This window comes from Castor canadensis, chromosome 9 (genome assembly GCF_047511655.1).
Source record: "Castor canadensis chromosome 9, mCasCan1.hap1v2, whole genome shotgun sequence".
Classification (NCBI taxonomy): domain Eukaryota; kingdom Metazoa; phylum Chordata; class Mammalia; order Rodentia; family Castoridae; genus Castor; species Castor canadensis.
The window spans coordinates 120,545,229-120,562,275 of record NC_133394.1 but is presented as its reverse complement, the minus strand read 5'-3'; positions in this window follow the sequence as shown (position 1 = coordinate 120,562,275).

Sequence of the window (17,047 nt, the reverse complement as noted above, 5' to 3'; positions counted from 1 at the left end):
TTTAGTGGTGGTAGAACACCTGCCTAGCAACTGTGAGGCCCTGAGTTCAACCAAAAAATTTAAAAAAATTAAAAAGTAGCCAAGTGTTATAATTGTCCAGCTATGCTGGTGTTCTCTGAGTGCTGGAAAAACTTGACAAAGCCTAAGTCAGTGGATGGGCAAGTGGATTGGATATTCAAAGGATATTTGAAAGCTTCAAAATAAATTTTCTGTTGCTTTAAGTGAAACTCTCAGGAATTTATTTCTTCTACTTTTCCTCTGATTCTTTCATTAAAGTGTGTCTATGTATGGGAAAAGCTGTCCTATGTGGTTCCCTTACAGGCACAGAGTTTTTTTCTTCAAAAGAATTTGAGGCAATCTACCTTGCTCTTTCAGCAGGGCTGCCATGGACTACTGCATAGGTTGTGCCCTGTACAGTGGCTCCTGGCCAACAGTAAAGTGGAGATCACCCAGCCTGCCAAGCCATGCACTGTTGTCAAGATGCTTCTTGAGGATGAAGAGGCTCAGTCCAGAGGAAAAAGGACCTTTCTGTAATTTGCATAAAGCAAACATGTGGGCTGGGTTATTCTTGGACAAAATCATAACCTTGGTGCTATTTGGAGATTCTTCATCAAACACTTTTTCCACAGTACTGTGTCAGGAAGAAAGGTTGGGAGGGGAACTCCTTGATTAAAATGACAGGAACTGATTACTGATTATCATTTTTTATCCTCTCTGATCCCATCAAAAGAGGAAAATGGTCATTCAAGGTCTCTTTCAAGAAAAACAGTGTTTATAATTTAAAGAAATGATTTTAGTGTATGAGTTAAGCAACACATTATTAATGGAATCTTAGTTTGGGGAATTTCTACTTTGAATTCTTCAGGTGTTGGAATTTCAAAAGAAAAGTATTTTTAAAAATACGCTTTATGGTAGGTTTCTACTATATTAAATATTTTTTTACTCTGAAATCATATTAGGACATTTGTAACAATCAGTGGCTTTGGAGGAACCATACAAATATAATAAAAAAATTTTAAGGGACAAAAATGAGACTAAAATTAGAGCAAAACAAAACAAAACCTTTTCTCCTATTGCTATTTAATTATTACTAATATGGCTGATTCTCACTGTTACTTCTTGATATTTTTGAGAGCTTTTGAAAAACTACTGCCTTTGAATGAAAGCAATAGCTAGCCAATCTGTTTATCTATGAGACATCAATATTTCAATTATTAATCAAGAAATTTATGCATATATATATTCAGCAATTATTGTTTTGTTCACGATGACTACTAATAATAGCAATCTTTAGCAAATATTGCCCTGAAGTTAATTGTCTTTATATCCCTTAAGGCAAAAACTGGTGAATAACCATGAGTCATTGAAAACAATCATTAATTTTGGGTGGCCTAACCTTTGAACTCATTTTTGATATATATACATATATATATAAAATAGTATATATAGCTATTATATACTGATATTACTATTAATATGCTATTAATAATAATATTAGTATTAATATTAGTAATAGTATATTCATATTGATATGCTATTAAGAGTAATACATATGGCAATATTTCTAGGTACAATTCATTTGTTTTTGTTTTATTTTTTTGAGACAATGTCTCACTATGTATCCCTGACTGGTCTTGACCTCATGATCTTCCTGATTCCACCTCCATAGTGCTGAGATAACACGGAACCCCAGCACACATATTAGTACAAGTCATTTGTCATTAACCAAGTTCATTTAATCTCTGGAAATCTTTGCCCAGGCTGTAGATGCTGTGCCTGCCCCACATCCTCTCCCCACACATCCCCCCTCCAAGGTATGCCTCTTGGTACCAGGTGGACCAGATGACTTTTATATTTTGACTCCTAACTTGCTATCCTGGATATGGACTTTATTTTATCATTATTTAAAGTTTTCAGTGTGATCACACATCTGAGGGAAGTGTGAGGATAAATAATAGTAAACATTTTGACATTACTTTTTCATCAAGTAATTTCTCTCTAGAACTTATACCTAGGGATATGCTCCTTTTCTGACATTGCCCAGTTGGGGTGTGTTTTTCTGGTTAGGAGGAAATATTCAATACATTCTAAGATAGGTCAGATGCCAGATTTGTTATGCAGCTGTTTGCCAGTTGATTTTTGAACATAGCTATATTGAAAATTTTCTCTCTTATAACATAGGAGGCTAAGTTAATTAGCCAAAGTACACTATAAAATAATAAAGTGGTGATTTGACTGCTGTAATATTGACTCAGCAGAGAGGCTGTGACTAAGGAATGGTTCATGGATCAAAGGACTCACCATTCAGAGAACTCAGATGTTTTTGAGGGCTGAGAATGTTGCTGATCTGTGATATTGCTTCTCATTGTAAAGTCCTTTAATTATGTGTATGTTTTCCACTTTACTACTTTTTATATTGCCTACATTCCTTTCTAATTCTTTTTGGGAACAGAGAACAATGATAGGTTTTTGATCTTTGTAACAGGTTTGAGTGGCAGAAAGCTCAAAGCAAGAGTGACTTACAGAAGTCAGACGTTTATTTCTCTGTTAATTAACAAGAAACAGAAATAGGCAATCCACTACTAATAAGGAGACCTCATGATCGTGAAAGTCATGTCCTTTGATCTGGTTTGTCTGCCATACTAACACTTGGCTTCCAAGTTGAGGACCAAGATGACTACTCTGTACACTAATCTCCCATGTGCACTCAGCCAGGAGGAAGGGTGTGGCCTTGCTTGTAAACTTTTTCTTGGAGACTTCACATTTCTGCTTATATTTACTGGCTGCAATTTAGTCACAGGGCCAAGTACAGCTGTAAGAAAGACTGAAATGTAAATTTTGTTTTGGAAACTGTGTTTCCAGTTAAAACTTAGTGGTTTTACTTGCCAAAGAAGTAGGGGGAGATGAATAGTGGGACAAAATTTAGAAATCTCTGCCATAAATTTAAAACAGTTTGATCTAGGTGATTTATTAATTAATATCATCAAGGGGCAATTACCAACTGGTATTTTTTTTAACGGTTGAAACATTCTTTTAAAAAACTTGCTCTATTTTCTGGAATGACTTAATGCATTTCGTTAATGATACTATTTTAAAGCACAAGAAAGGGGGTTATCTTTCTTACATGAGGTAAGAATAGGGCACAGATGTGTATGTTGATGTTTCTCATCTTTGTAGGGCACAAAGATGTACCATAAACCTTCACAGGTGTGTTGACATATTTTAATCAGCAAGCAAACTTATTTTTTTGTAGCTGATTATGCGTCTGGTTTTACAATGTCATCACTTTGTAATGATGAACTGAGTATAAACACAATCTGCCTGAGATGGCATCAAGGGCCAGTATGGGGGAGGGTGTCTTTGTGGTGGGGTTCAAGGCTCTGTTTGGTGGACCTGCTGTCATAGGAACTTCCATCTTCCACCACCACTCTTCACATTCTAGCTGATAGGAAGGGGAAGAGAGGACGAAAGGAGCACACTTGTTCCCTTTATGACAGGATAAAGAAGTTATATTGGATCATTTTTAATAGAATCATGTCTTGCTAGTAGATACTTTTTTGCTATTTTTCATGATTATAAATAGCTGCATATATATTTTGAAGTAATATATTTCTCATAATGAGATCCAGAGGTGGCTAAATATTCACATTGTCTTCTTTTCTTTTTTCTTTAACTTAGTTTGGTACTAGGGTGTGAGGTAAACCTCTAAATTCCCATACTGTTTTTCGTAAAAAGCTAACTGCGAGTTCTTGTTATTTATTAAATAACCTTTCTCTTTCACATTGATTTGTAGTGTGTTGTTTACTATATAAATACAAAAATGAAAAATAATACACATTTTTCAACCTACCCTGCCTTATTTTGGTGTCAAAAATATTTCTGTAGCAGTATATTTGTATGCAATGAGAAGTTTTGCTTTCAGGAATTAGATGTCCTTATAGAACTGTTATTATCATTTTGAGCTTAGAGAAAAATAAAAGCAATGTTTTCCTTGAAAGGGAATTTAGGAAGTGCTTCTCTACATGAATATCCTGCAAGCACTTCAAACTCTATCTGTCCAAAAGAAACCTATTATTTGTGGTTACATTACAGCTCTGTCTTCCAATGTCTGCTACTGCAGTTAATGGCACAGTTTCTATCTAGTCTCCATGCTATGACCCTCAGCATTATTTCTGATTTTCTCCCTGCATTTCTCCCTACACACAACTACTCATAAATGTTTTGCTAATCTTCACTGAATGTTGCTAGAATTGGTTTTCTTCTTTGGGTGGCCACTGTCTCTACCCTCAGGGCTATGCCATCTCTGCCTTGGTCAGTGACTATAGCCTCCAGGTTCTTGCCTCCAACCTCTCCTCCCACATGTCTACTCTCTGCAGCTGTATCAGTTGTCTTTCTAAATTACAGATCCAAACACTTTGTTCTTTTCCCTCTTAATCTTTGGCCAGCTTCCCACTTTCAGGAGAGTTCAAACTCATTACATGATATTCACATCTGAACCCAAGACTAGTCTATACGTAAATTTCTTCTTTTCCCTCCATTCCTGGCTACCCATGAAACCTGTGACTCTGTCACCCAGGCAAATGCCTCATCTTTACTTTCAAATATTTATGCTTTCTTTTCTTTTGGGCTGTTTTGGGCCATGAACAACTTTCTGTCTTTGTTATCACAATTGACACTTCAAGCCCTAGATCAAATATTTTTGTCTCTGGAAAACTCTTATCTATTCAGTCAAAATTAATTGCCCTGCATTTTATGTTCTATTAAATCTGTGCATATATTCATCATGGCTCAGATTACCTTCTAATTTATTTAAGATGCAGTATATCTGGTGAAACAGTACCTTTGCAAAGGTACCAAAGTGGCCATTTTTTTAGGACACAGAATATCACTGCATGTCAGATTTTTTTAAAACCAGCTTTGGATAGTTACTTAATTACCTCTTCATTGTACAACTATAAGGTAGACACCATGAGCAACATCTAACCACTTCCCCATCTCCTTACCATGGAGAAGTAGCTGTGCCTGAGAGAGGCCAGGAAAGATCCTCTGAAGACTGATTGAAATGCCATCCTCGTCCTATTGAGGTTTAATGCTATAATTTTTTGATGGATTAAGATGGTCCTTGTGTGACTCCCTGTCACAAAAGCTTCTGAAGGACCTAAAGATGAGTTTTTTTGTGAAGGAAGGTAGATCTGACTAGTGATGCACATTCATTGTCATTGTCCCTGCTTACATGAGTTTTTGAGTGTGGGCTAGAAACTTCTCTGGCATGACATCCTGGCATAGTGGGCTTGTGAGCACAAACTAAAGGAAATGACACTTTGGGAACCTGAACCTGTGGTGTCACTGCAGCCTCCCCAAAGATCTGACTCAGCAAGGATGACTTAGCTGCTAGAAGCAAGACCCATTTTCAACAGTGATATCTGGCAGCAGTAATGGAAGTTATATATGTTTTCCTGATCAAATCTCCAGTTTTGTCTTGTGAGCTACAAACGATCCTTCTTGAACTGAGTAAGCACCTCTCGCTCCAGATTCCTTGTAGGCAAAGAGCTTCCATAACTCCCAGGAAGGACCAATTGGATTATTGACAGTGCGACTGTCTGTCCTCCAAGCTGGTTGTGCAGGTTTTCTACATCACACTTAGTCAAGGCTCCACAATGGCACTGTGAACACCTGCAGTGCGGAATCCTTGAATATCCTTTGTATTGCCCTGGTGGTGAAGAGAGGGATTTGAACTTTGCAAAACTGAATCACATTGCTTCCACTCATGTTTATTTTAATGTTTATGACTACAATCATAAAACACATGACATTTTAAAGGTTGTATCAAAAAGCATTTTGCGTTTGCAACTATGTAAACATGGACGTTATGGACTGCCTACACTAAAACATGAATCAGTGTTGCTCCTGCTCTGTGGGTTCTCAAGTCACAGGTAACTGCTGTACATTTTCATCAGCTTTAAAATAAAACCTTTAGATATACACTGTCATGACATTTATTTTAAAAATTATTTTGCCTATTGATGGTAGCTCTGTAGAAAATTTTTCCTCGAATTGAACCCTCACTTCTCTGGTTTATAAGTTTTGCAAATTTGCTTTGTTTTGTTCTCTTATGTAGAAACTGATGACCCTTCACAACAATTTAAAATACCATTTTTCTTGTTTAGAGAAGAGGTTTCTAAGTGTACTCTCATACTGGAGAATGTTTATGCTGACCACCTATAATTTAGAACACATAAATGTGCTCCCTGGGACTTGTGTTGGCTCAGCGTTTTCCTTCCAGCTCTTGGAAGAGCCTTCTGTGCTGGTTCTACATGGTTCCTATTGTTAGTTACCTTTTTCTATTGTTGTCTGTTTACATGAAAGGAAGTCTGGTGGATTGTTTGAGCTTTATTTTCATGCCCTGTATGAAATCACGTTCTCTATATTTCAGTGGGAAATATATACAATATGCAGTAGTTTTACTGAAATTCACAAGAATTCTTGTTAAGAAAAAAAAATCAGAGATTTGGGATTTAGCTCAGTGGAAGAACACTTGCCTGAGAGGCCCTGAGTTTGGTCTCCAGTCTCCAGCACCAAAAAAAAGAAAAGAAAAGAAAAAAAAATCAAAGGAAAATAGCATTGCGCTATCTGCATTTTTATGAAGGTATGGATGCATGATTATATGAATATATATTTCCCAATCATCTAATGCTGTGCTGCAAATGTTATCAATAGACTCTCTATGGGGGGAAGAAAAGCTCTAGTTTGTAAAGTTGGCAAGTTTCTATAGCATTAATTCTCCCACCATGGCCCAATTCAAGCTACCAATGTAGCATTATTGAATGCAGAGTAAAGAAATGATTCACTAGAGGACAATTTTATACAATGGTTTTGCTATTCAGATACCATGGCTGTAAAGAATTTCAAGAGTGTAAACAGTAGTAAAATACAGTAAAACCACTAGGAAGTGATCCATTTTGAGTACCATGATCTTTGTTTCAGTGTAATTCTTCTAATTGTAAGTTTATCTAATTTGGTTTTTAATAATGACTTTTTTAAAGAACTGCTTTCAAAATTCCTAAAAATGCATTAGCCAGCTTTTGCAGGTTGATATAAACTGGCTCCAAGTTGACACTGGATTATCTATCTACTTTTCTCCATTTCTTTCCCTTTTTATCCTGTGACTGGAGAGGTTCTTTTTGGTTGAGCCTCATGAGGAGTATAGGTAAGCAGGTCTGGAGGAAGAAGTAGGACTAAATTGCTGAGTGTAACATAGGATGGAAGCCTTTATGTGGGGAGAAAGTAGGTGCTAAAAATTCAGGGCATGAGAGTTAGCTTGCTGTGTTGTAGAAAGATAGAAAAGAATAGATTCCATGCCCATTACAAAAACCATAGATGAAGCACACATTTTATGTGAAGTTAAACTATGCAAATTTCAAATGGTGTAACTTAAAAATATTAACCTCTTTTACAATAAATAATTAAGATACTATAGCACAACTTTACATTCGTTTCCATGGAATAATTATTTTTCAAGTGGCCAGGGTAGAATGATTAGTTTTAGGAATGTATCCATTGACAAAAAAATGTTGTTCCTTGTCATTAGCTACTTGATACAAATCAGTTTTTCCTCTTTTTCTTAAATTTTTGGTAGAATCTACATTGTTTGGTAGTGCCTTTGATAGGACTGCATTGTTTTTGGGGAGGGAAATAATGTGAAATTCTGTATCAAAATTGAGGCAAAACCTAAGACTATATGCTATGCTAATAGGGAGGTATCTAAAAATAATCCACCCATGACTGAGAATGAAATCATGCTAGATAAAGTGCAGATTCACTTGTATTTCAGAGTGCAGAGTCTATAGCCTAATTTTTGAAGTTTGGTTGGAGTCTACCACTTATCATCTGTGTGACTTTCTGCTAGTGATATAAACATCTCTGTTCTTTAGTTTTCTTGGCTATAAAATTGGAACTTTAATTCAGATGGTTCAAGTTAGAATTTTTTGACTTTATGATGGCACAAAAGTGATATGCTTTCAATAGGATTTGTACTTTAAGTTTTGAATTTTAATCTTTTTCTGCCCAGTGATATGCCTTATGATATGATCTTGTGATACTGGGTAGTGGCAGAGGAAGTAGCAGTGACTCAGATTCCAGTTAGCCAAGTAAACAATTTGTGTTGTGTAGTTTGCTGGGCATTAAGCTATGATGTTTGGTAGGTTAGGTATCGTGTTAGTTTGTTTTCAATTACCATAAGAAAATATCTGAAGCTGGATAATTTGTAAAGAAAAGATGTTTAATAATCACAGTTGTGCAGATCCAAGAGCATGGTTTTGGCTTTGCTTGGCACTGGTGAAGGACTCATGGTAGATGGTGTCACATTGGTAGGACCAAATGCAGAAGAGATTGTATGGTGAGACAAAAAGTCCCAAAGAGAGAGAGAGAGAGTCAGGGCCTGTATTTGCTTGTTCATAACAATCCACTCTTAGGAGAACTCACTCCATGAATCCAGCATTAATCCCTTCCAAGGGCAGCACCTGTAATGACCTAACTACCTTCCAACAAGGCCCCATCTTTTCAAGGTTCCACCTCCTATTATACTGCCACTCTGGGAAGTTTCTAACACATGAATCTTTGGGAGGCAAACCACATCTAAACTACAGCAGGTGTATTTTTTACTTATGATATTTTGAATTTATGAGGGTTTATTAGGAAATCATCTGTAATACATATCACATAGTTTTGAAGATTAAATTATGTAAAGCATTTAGAATAATTCCTGGCACACTGTAAGCTATAAGGTTAGATATTATTTTTAGTTGAATACAAAGAATTAGAATATAATGAATATAAATATTATATATGCTAGGATTCTGAGGGGTTCCAATAAGGACCTTCTTTCTTTTTTGAATTCTGGACCAACTGAGATATAAGAAAGAAGAATGATAGACATGGGAAAATAAAAATATTGCTTTTAGTACTGATAATGTTGATAAAGGACAATGTGCTTGTGTCACTAGGCAATTGGGTTTCTTAATCCAGAAAGTTAGGATTAGGCAGATTTGTTCACCCTGGCACAGGCAGCCTTGAAACCTGCAAGCTTTCTCTGTAGGATTAGACCCTTTCACTATGTGGTTGAGAGCAGAGCAGGGAACTCACTGACTGAAAGTGGACTGACTTCAAAAGAAAGGAGAAAGGAAGAGGCAGGCTCTCCTTCCATAATGCTAATCAGATCCATTTACTCCTTTGTGAGTGAGTCCAGGACAGAGAGAAACCAGCATTATGTCATAATGGGGCGCTTTCCACTTGGTGGAAAATAATAGGACAGAGTGTGTGAAGGACAGATCTGTAGGCAAATAGGGCCAGGACCAGTGTGTGCATATACACATGCCCCCCTTGACCACACATTTGCACACTTTCTGTTTCATGCTACTCTGCTTTTTTTCTTTGTGGTACTGGGGTTCGAACTCAAGGTTTTGAGCTTGCTAGAGAGATGTTCTCTCACTTGAGCCCACCCCAGTCTTTTTGAGATAAGGTCTTGCATTTATGCCTAGGCTGACCTACATCATGCTTTCCTGCATAGCTGGGATGATAGCACACACCACTGTGACCATTCATTGATTGAGATGGGGTCTCACTGACTTTTTATTTGAGCTGGCCTTGAACTGCATCCTCCTGATCACCTCCTGAGTTGTGAGGATTATAGACTTGGGCTACCATGTCTGCCTACTCTGCTTTGAACTCTGTGAACTATGTAGATCAAAATACCTTTTCAGATGGTATAATTTTAGCATTGCTTAGAGACATTGTCTGTGGAATTGATTGAAGAAAGTGAAGAAAAGTTGAAAATCAATATGTAATTTGACCCATACTAAAAATTCTGACCAACATCCTCTGAAATCCTTCCAGATAACAGATTTTTACACTGCTCCCAACAGTATTAAATTGTCGCCTAAATTCTCTGTTTTGTTGTCCTTTTGAAGACAGCAAAGCAAAGTCCAACTTGACACAAGTTGAACAGTATTGACACTCCACTTACCCAACTCCTTGTGTCAGTTAAGGAGCAACTTCCTGTCTTGGGTCCTCTGTGAAGTAACTCTTCTGGAGCCCTGAAGCCCTCAAAGAGTTCTTTATCCCTGAACTGATTGCACTTATTTTCACATTTTTTTGTGCAATTACTTGTTTTACATAATCATGGGTGGGAATATCCTTAAGAACTGGCATAGTTTCTTAAGTCTGTCATAAACTCCTTAAGAAGCTTGCCATTTAAAGCCAACTCATGTGGGTCTAATTTAGAAGTCCATTATTACATTGTTGGTGGACAAAGTTTTCTTGGGAGCATTTAATTTTCAGAGTAATTCAGTGCTCACAAGCCATTTGTGGATGCTTTGAACAAAAACAATGACAGAAATGGGAGCCTTCGATGGCATTTGCTCTCTGGAGAATGGCTGTCCTCTGTCAAGAGTCAGTTTATAATAGAGGTCGAGAGCCAGATGGCCTGGGATGAGATCCTGATTGAAAATAAAATGAGAAAATTATACATCCTCTTTATACTTGGTTTCCAGGGTGCTGAACGCTATGGGATGGTGAAATATCACTGGAACTGTTGCAAGACGGGAAGAAATATGATTGCTGGATTCCTTTTGTGGAAGTCCTGTATTTTAACAGAGGGGTACTTAATTGGGCATTTGGGCTGGGAAAGGGAAATGTTTAAGTAATCATCATCAGAAACTAAATTACATTCCCAGGAAAGGGCCCAGGTGAATATAAGCTAGATTTTGTTTTCCTGCTGTAAGTATGAGTGATTTTAGGGCATTAGGGGAAAGGCCAAGAGCCACCACTGGTGTTTTTCTACTGTTTTCCAAGCACCAGCGTTCTCCCCCCAAATAATATCAAGCAATATTTGCCTAGTATTGAACACCAATGTGTTAGCTCACCTGGAGTCTGTGCTTAATGCCATGGAATGGGGGAAATGTAAATAGTATTAATCAGGGAAAAGTGATTTGAGCAGAGACTTTAGTATATATATTATATATATATTTTATTAATATATATTATATATATATATATAAAATATATATATAAACTGTTATGAAGTTGTTAACTAGGTAACACAAAAAGCCCAAAGAGAATTCTAAGGTATCGTGGAGGTAGCTATTGCAGGAAGCAGCTAGGGCTGAGGAATCAAGGGGAAGAGGATGGATTTACTAAGATTTGAGTCCTGGGAGACAGGCCCTGTAGGTCTGAAACTTGCTTCTCTAGGAGGGGGTCCTGCTCAGCTCGTTCTGTAGCCTCAGCTCAGAAGAGGGCTCTTGAGATAGATTTGTGTCCCCCTAGATTCATATATTGAAGGCTGATCTCCACTGTGAACTTATTTGGAGGTAGGGCCTTTGGAAAGTGACAAGGCGTGAAGGCACAGCCCCTTGTGAATGGGACTACTGTTCTTATAATAGACACTCCAGAGAGCTCCTGTGCCCCTTCCACCAAGTGATGAGGTTACAGGCTATGGTGCATCCTCACCAGACACCAAATCTGCCAGGGCCTTGCCTTGGACTCCCCAGTCTCCACATCTGTGAGAAGTAAATTTCTGTTTTTTATAAGCCACCCAGTCTGTGGTATTAAGGCATGAAGAAGGAGTGCTTGTCATCTGGTGCTTGAGTCCATGAGGATGGGTCAGGACTTGATGAGCTTGAAGTGCTAAAAAACTTGTCTGATGAGTTCAGCTGCCACTATAAGAAAGAGCTGCTGCCCTTGGGTGAAGAGGAAAGCTACTAATTTAATAACTGGCTCATACACATTGCAAAATAGAACGAGCTAAGGTGAAGATATTGGTGACTGTCTTGGGCAAATACTTTACAGAATATCTACTACCTACCACTGGAATACAGAACCTCCTGTACAAAGCCCTCTGAATATGACCTGTCTCTACCCTCAAAGAGTAGGGAAGGAGGCCAACTTACAGGATAAACAATGTGACAAGTAGTCCATTGCAATTATGATCATAGTTTTATGGGAGAGTAGAGGGAGGAGCCAACCCAATAGGGTAGTAAATTCAATAATACTTTACTTCACTAATTAGGTACTATTTAGGCAGCTTAGTTATTTAAAAACATCAATGTTGATGTCACTTTATTTATTTATTAAAATTTTTATTAGCATAAACTAATTTTACAAGGGGCTTCGTGTGATGTCAGTTTAAATGTGTTGGTAAAGTTAGGATGACACAGTGGAGAATCTTTTCTTTAGAAATGTTTCTTACAGCTTAATCTGCTTCAAATTTTCAAGCCAGTACTAAGTCATTTATTTATTTATTTTTAATTTCAAAGAATTCTGATGCTTTTAAATTCAAGGTATTTCTTCATCCAAGGAAATCATTTTTCATTTAATTATTTTCCACTTCATGTTACATTTTAGTGTTCTATAAAGTATAATATTTCATAATTCTTTAATAATCTCTGTAGAAGGAATATGCTGGTGATATTTTACTAAGGTCTTCCAAATATTTACTTTTATTTACAGACTTAGCCTACAAATAGTTGCCTTGCATGTACTATTTTAGATTCTGGGGGACCATAACATGATAAGACATGATGTGGTCACTGACACATCAGCTATTCTTCTGCTTTTTCCTTGTCTACAGAACCTGGATCTTTTCTACATATGGGTGCTAAAGTTTGCGTATGTGTTCCCCAGAGGTCCACATGCTGAAGGCTTGGTCACCAGCGTAGGGCATTATTGGAAAGCAGTGGAGCCTTTAAAGGTGGGGCCTGGTGGAAGGAAGTTAGAGCATTGGAAATGTGTCCTGAGGGGATCTGGGGACCTGACCTTTCCTCTTTCTATTTTTGCTATCTGGCTGCTGCTTTTGATCATGTGTTCCTCTCATGATGTACTTACCACCACAGGCCCAAAGCAGCAGGGCTGAGCAACCATGAACTAAAACCTCTGAAACCATGAGCCAAAAACAAACCTTTACTCCTTTTAAGTTGGTTCTATCAGTGTCACAGGGAAGAAAAGCTGACAGACACAGGAGGAAAGCAATAAACACAGCCCAGTAGCAAATTATGATTGGCTTACTTAAATTATAGCAATCCTGTTTCCCTTTGCTCTAGTGTGGGGTGGCATTTGTGACCAATTCTGATCATGTGTGGTAAGGTGAATTCTGCTGTGGACTTCTGGGAAATTTTTTTTTGTGATGAAATTTCTAAGTTATTCTGTTGAGGTTATGATATTTGGAGTTGTAGCAGATATCTGAAAACCTTAAAATTATAGCTCCAGCCAGATGTGGTGATATACTCTTGTAATCCCAGCACAGAGGAGGCATAGGCAGAGGCAGGAGGATTGTGAGTTTGAGGCCAGTCTGGGCTACATAGTAAGATCCTGTCTCAAAAAACCAAAGGCTGGAGATGTGATTCAGTGGTAGAACACTTGCTAGTACATGCAAAGCCCTGGGTTTGACCTCAGTACTGCAAAGAAAAACAAATAAACAAACAACAAACAGTTTCTAAATTATGCAGAAGCAATTGGAGTTCAGTCACATTGGCCCACTGAATTGTTCACCCTGGAAGAACCCATCTTGCTATTTATATTTGAGATAAAATGCCCTTACTAGTTAACCTAGTTTTAGTTGGGTTCTCTGTTAGTTGAAACCAAGAAATCCTAAATAACATAGATGGTCTCTGTCTTGCAGTCTTCTGGAGAAAATTAATACATAAATCTTTACTTTTTTATAAAAGGGTTCTAAACAAGGAATAGTATTTTGCTGCACATATATCATTCGAAGTAGGCAGGAGAAGTTTCAAGGAATGGATTTCATATAGGTATAGATATGTAAGGATATCTTTCCTGACAAGAGAGCCCCTCTCGTTTAAAAAGAGTCACCTCCAGGGACATCCAATAGACTGGGGAACTGCTCATTCATTCTTACTTCCTGTTCTTGGCTCTGCTTTGCCTGCCTCCATTTCTTTCTAGAGATTTCCTAGAATCTTGGAACTTCCTCTGAACCACACACTTCTGAATGTAAGAGTGTTTAGGAAAGTGCTGATAAGTGACTTATTTCTTGCCAATCACTAGGCATTTTTCATGCATGAGTATATATTGAGTTTTAGGATGATGTTTGCAAGGCTTATGCCTTGTTTGTCATGGGAGACACTGTATATATTTGACCTGAAATTCATCCCAAAGAAGCTATTACTCTTGTCATTTGTGCACTATCCTCCCATCTCACTGTAGACTCTTAATAATGAATTAACCCTAAAGAACAATGTGACAAATGACATGACTAGAAAATTTACAACAGAGGATAGATAAAAAAGAAAGTGGATAATGTGTTCAACCATATTGAAATACACTAAAATAAATACAAGAAACTAATGTTTTTTGCTTATCAAGTTTACAAAGATTTAAATATAATAATAGTAAGTGCTTCTAAGAGCTGGTAGTATACAGTTGTCCTTCTGTGTCAACAGCTCTGTGCTCACAGATTCAACCAACTGTGGATTGAAAACATTTGAAAACAATTGCACATATACTTAATATATGTATATATATACATATATATATATACACATAAAACACACACACACACACACACATACAGTTTTCTCTTGTCATTATTCCCTTAACATTTAATACTCATTTACAAGGCACTTACATTGTATTAAATTTTATGAGTAACCTGAGACGATTTAAAGTACAGGAAGATGTGCATAGGCATAGATTATATGTGAGTGCTATGCCATTTTATATGAGAGTTGAACAGCCTCAAAATTTAGTATTTTCTGGAAGTCTTGGAACCAATCCTCTTTGGATACCAAAGAATGGCTATAATCTTAGTAGAGCTTGAGGATAAATAGATGTATACATCCTTATGAAGAATTTTTAACCGTATGTATTAAATTCTTTAAACACTCATAAATTTCAATACAAATAGTTCACTTATAAGTATTGATCCTAAATAAATAATTCTTAATGTAGAAAATTATGCATAAAAACTGATTGTTGCAATGTTGTTAATAAATAATAAAGTTTTTAAATTTCAAAGGAACTTTAAAACTTTTTTCTTTTTAATTTAAAAATGTTTAACAAAACCAACAGAAAAATCCAGACACTAATATTTTAAAAAACTAAACACTCAATGAGATGTATCAGTTCTGTTTTGGCTTTTTTTTTTAACTCATTATTACTGTTTTTGATCAATCCATATCTGCACATACAGATAAAGTTCTTTCTTTTAAATGCTTAATAGTATTTTATCTTGTAAACATGATTTTATTTATCATCTTTCTTGACAGACATTACACTGTTTCCTTGTTCCCTCCCTCATCTTTCCTTTTTTTTTTTGCTGAATACTGAACATTTTGAAGCAAACTATTCAACACTAGTGAAAACATGAATATATTTTGGGACACACAGGGGAGGCAAATAAGGAAATTATACAATATAAAAATTATGATTGTATAGCATTAGATTCCAAGTGAAAGTCTATTGTTTCTATATTAACAGAAAGAATCAAGATAAAAATTTTATATGCTACATTTTATTTTTTCTTTGCTATTTAAAAAAACCTAAACAATGGAGAAAAGTAGGGATTCAGCAATGGTTTCCTCTGAATTTGAGTGATATTTTCTTCTATTACTTTTTTATATTTTGTAAAGTTTTTACATTGGGCATATATTACCTTTTAGATTCAGGAAAGAAATAAGCAATTCAAGAAAAAGATTAAGATGACTACTTTTTTGGGGGGGTACTGGGGTTTGAACTCAGAGCCTTATGCTTGCTAGGCAGGCACTCTGCAGCTTAAGCTACTCCCTCAGCCACACAAGAACCACTTTTCTTGTAAGGGCCACTGAGCTTCTATTCTTTAAAGAAGATCTTCCCAACTGCATATATTTTTCATTAAAAAAAAAATCAAGCCACAAAAATATAAAACCTTTTAGGTCTCTAGGACTCAAATACACAATAAAACACAAAGAGATTTTGCAATTTTTATTCTTTTTCCCATTGTTATCATGGCAATGCCTTTGTAACAGGCATTCTTTGTTCTCTGGAAAACCAGGTACATCCCATTAGAAAGAGACTTCTGTCTGATGTCTCAGAACATTTTGTGCTATTCAAGCAATGATGTGTGTTGGCACATAGCTTTTTGAGATGTGTCTTTCCTTTTCACTAATTTTCTTACTTTGTGCAGATCATGCACTTCTGCTGATGGGTAGGTTTATGCAGAGTGCCTACCCAATGTGGGGCAGTAGGTGAAGGTATAGGAAAAGAGTAGAATGAAAAAAAAGATCAATACCAGGATTCTGGCAGCACATACTTTGCTCCCAGGATTATGCATTTTGAAGATTGCTTGGGTGGCTTGGAGCTACGTCTCTGAATAATTACAAGCTAATGAAGTATATTCTTACACACACTTATATTTTGTTAACAAATGTAATTAATATAGCACTCTGCTCATACTTCAAGTTTGCATGTAAGTGTGAACATTTTATAATCTTATTTCTTCTGATTTTAAAATGTCATGGACTCATTATTTAATATGTGGGGGTTTGTATTAGTTTACTATTGTAACAAATAATAATAAAGTTAGTGATCTAACATAAATTTATTTCCTTACAATTGTGGAGGTAAGAGGTCCAAAATGGTTGTCACTGGCTAAAAGTAAGGAGTTCTGCCATGTTCTTTTCCTTTCTGGAGGCTCTATGGAGAACCTGTTTCTTGGCCTTTTCCAATTTCTGTAGGCTGTCTGCATTCATAGGTTAATTGTCTCCCCTCAACTTCCCCAACCAGCACTGGCTGTTGGGTCTTTCTCACATTATACAAGTCTGACCTTGAAGCTTCTGCCTCCCTCTTCTGGATTTGAGAAACTTTACGATAACATTGGGCTCACCTGGATAACAGACTAATCTCCCTATTTTATGGTCAACTATTAGCAACCTTAAATTTCTTTCACATATTCAGAGATTCCCACAGTTAGGATGTAGATATGTATCTCTGGAGAGGGGAAATTATGCTGCCTGATGTAGCATAGTTCCAGAAAAACAAAAATATGTAAATAAACATTCTTAAC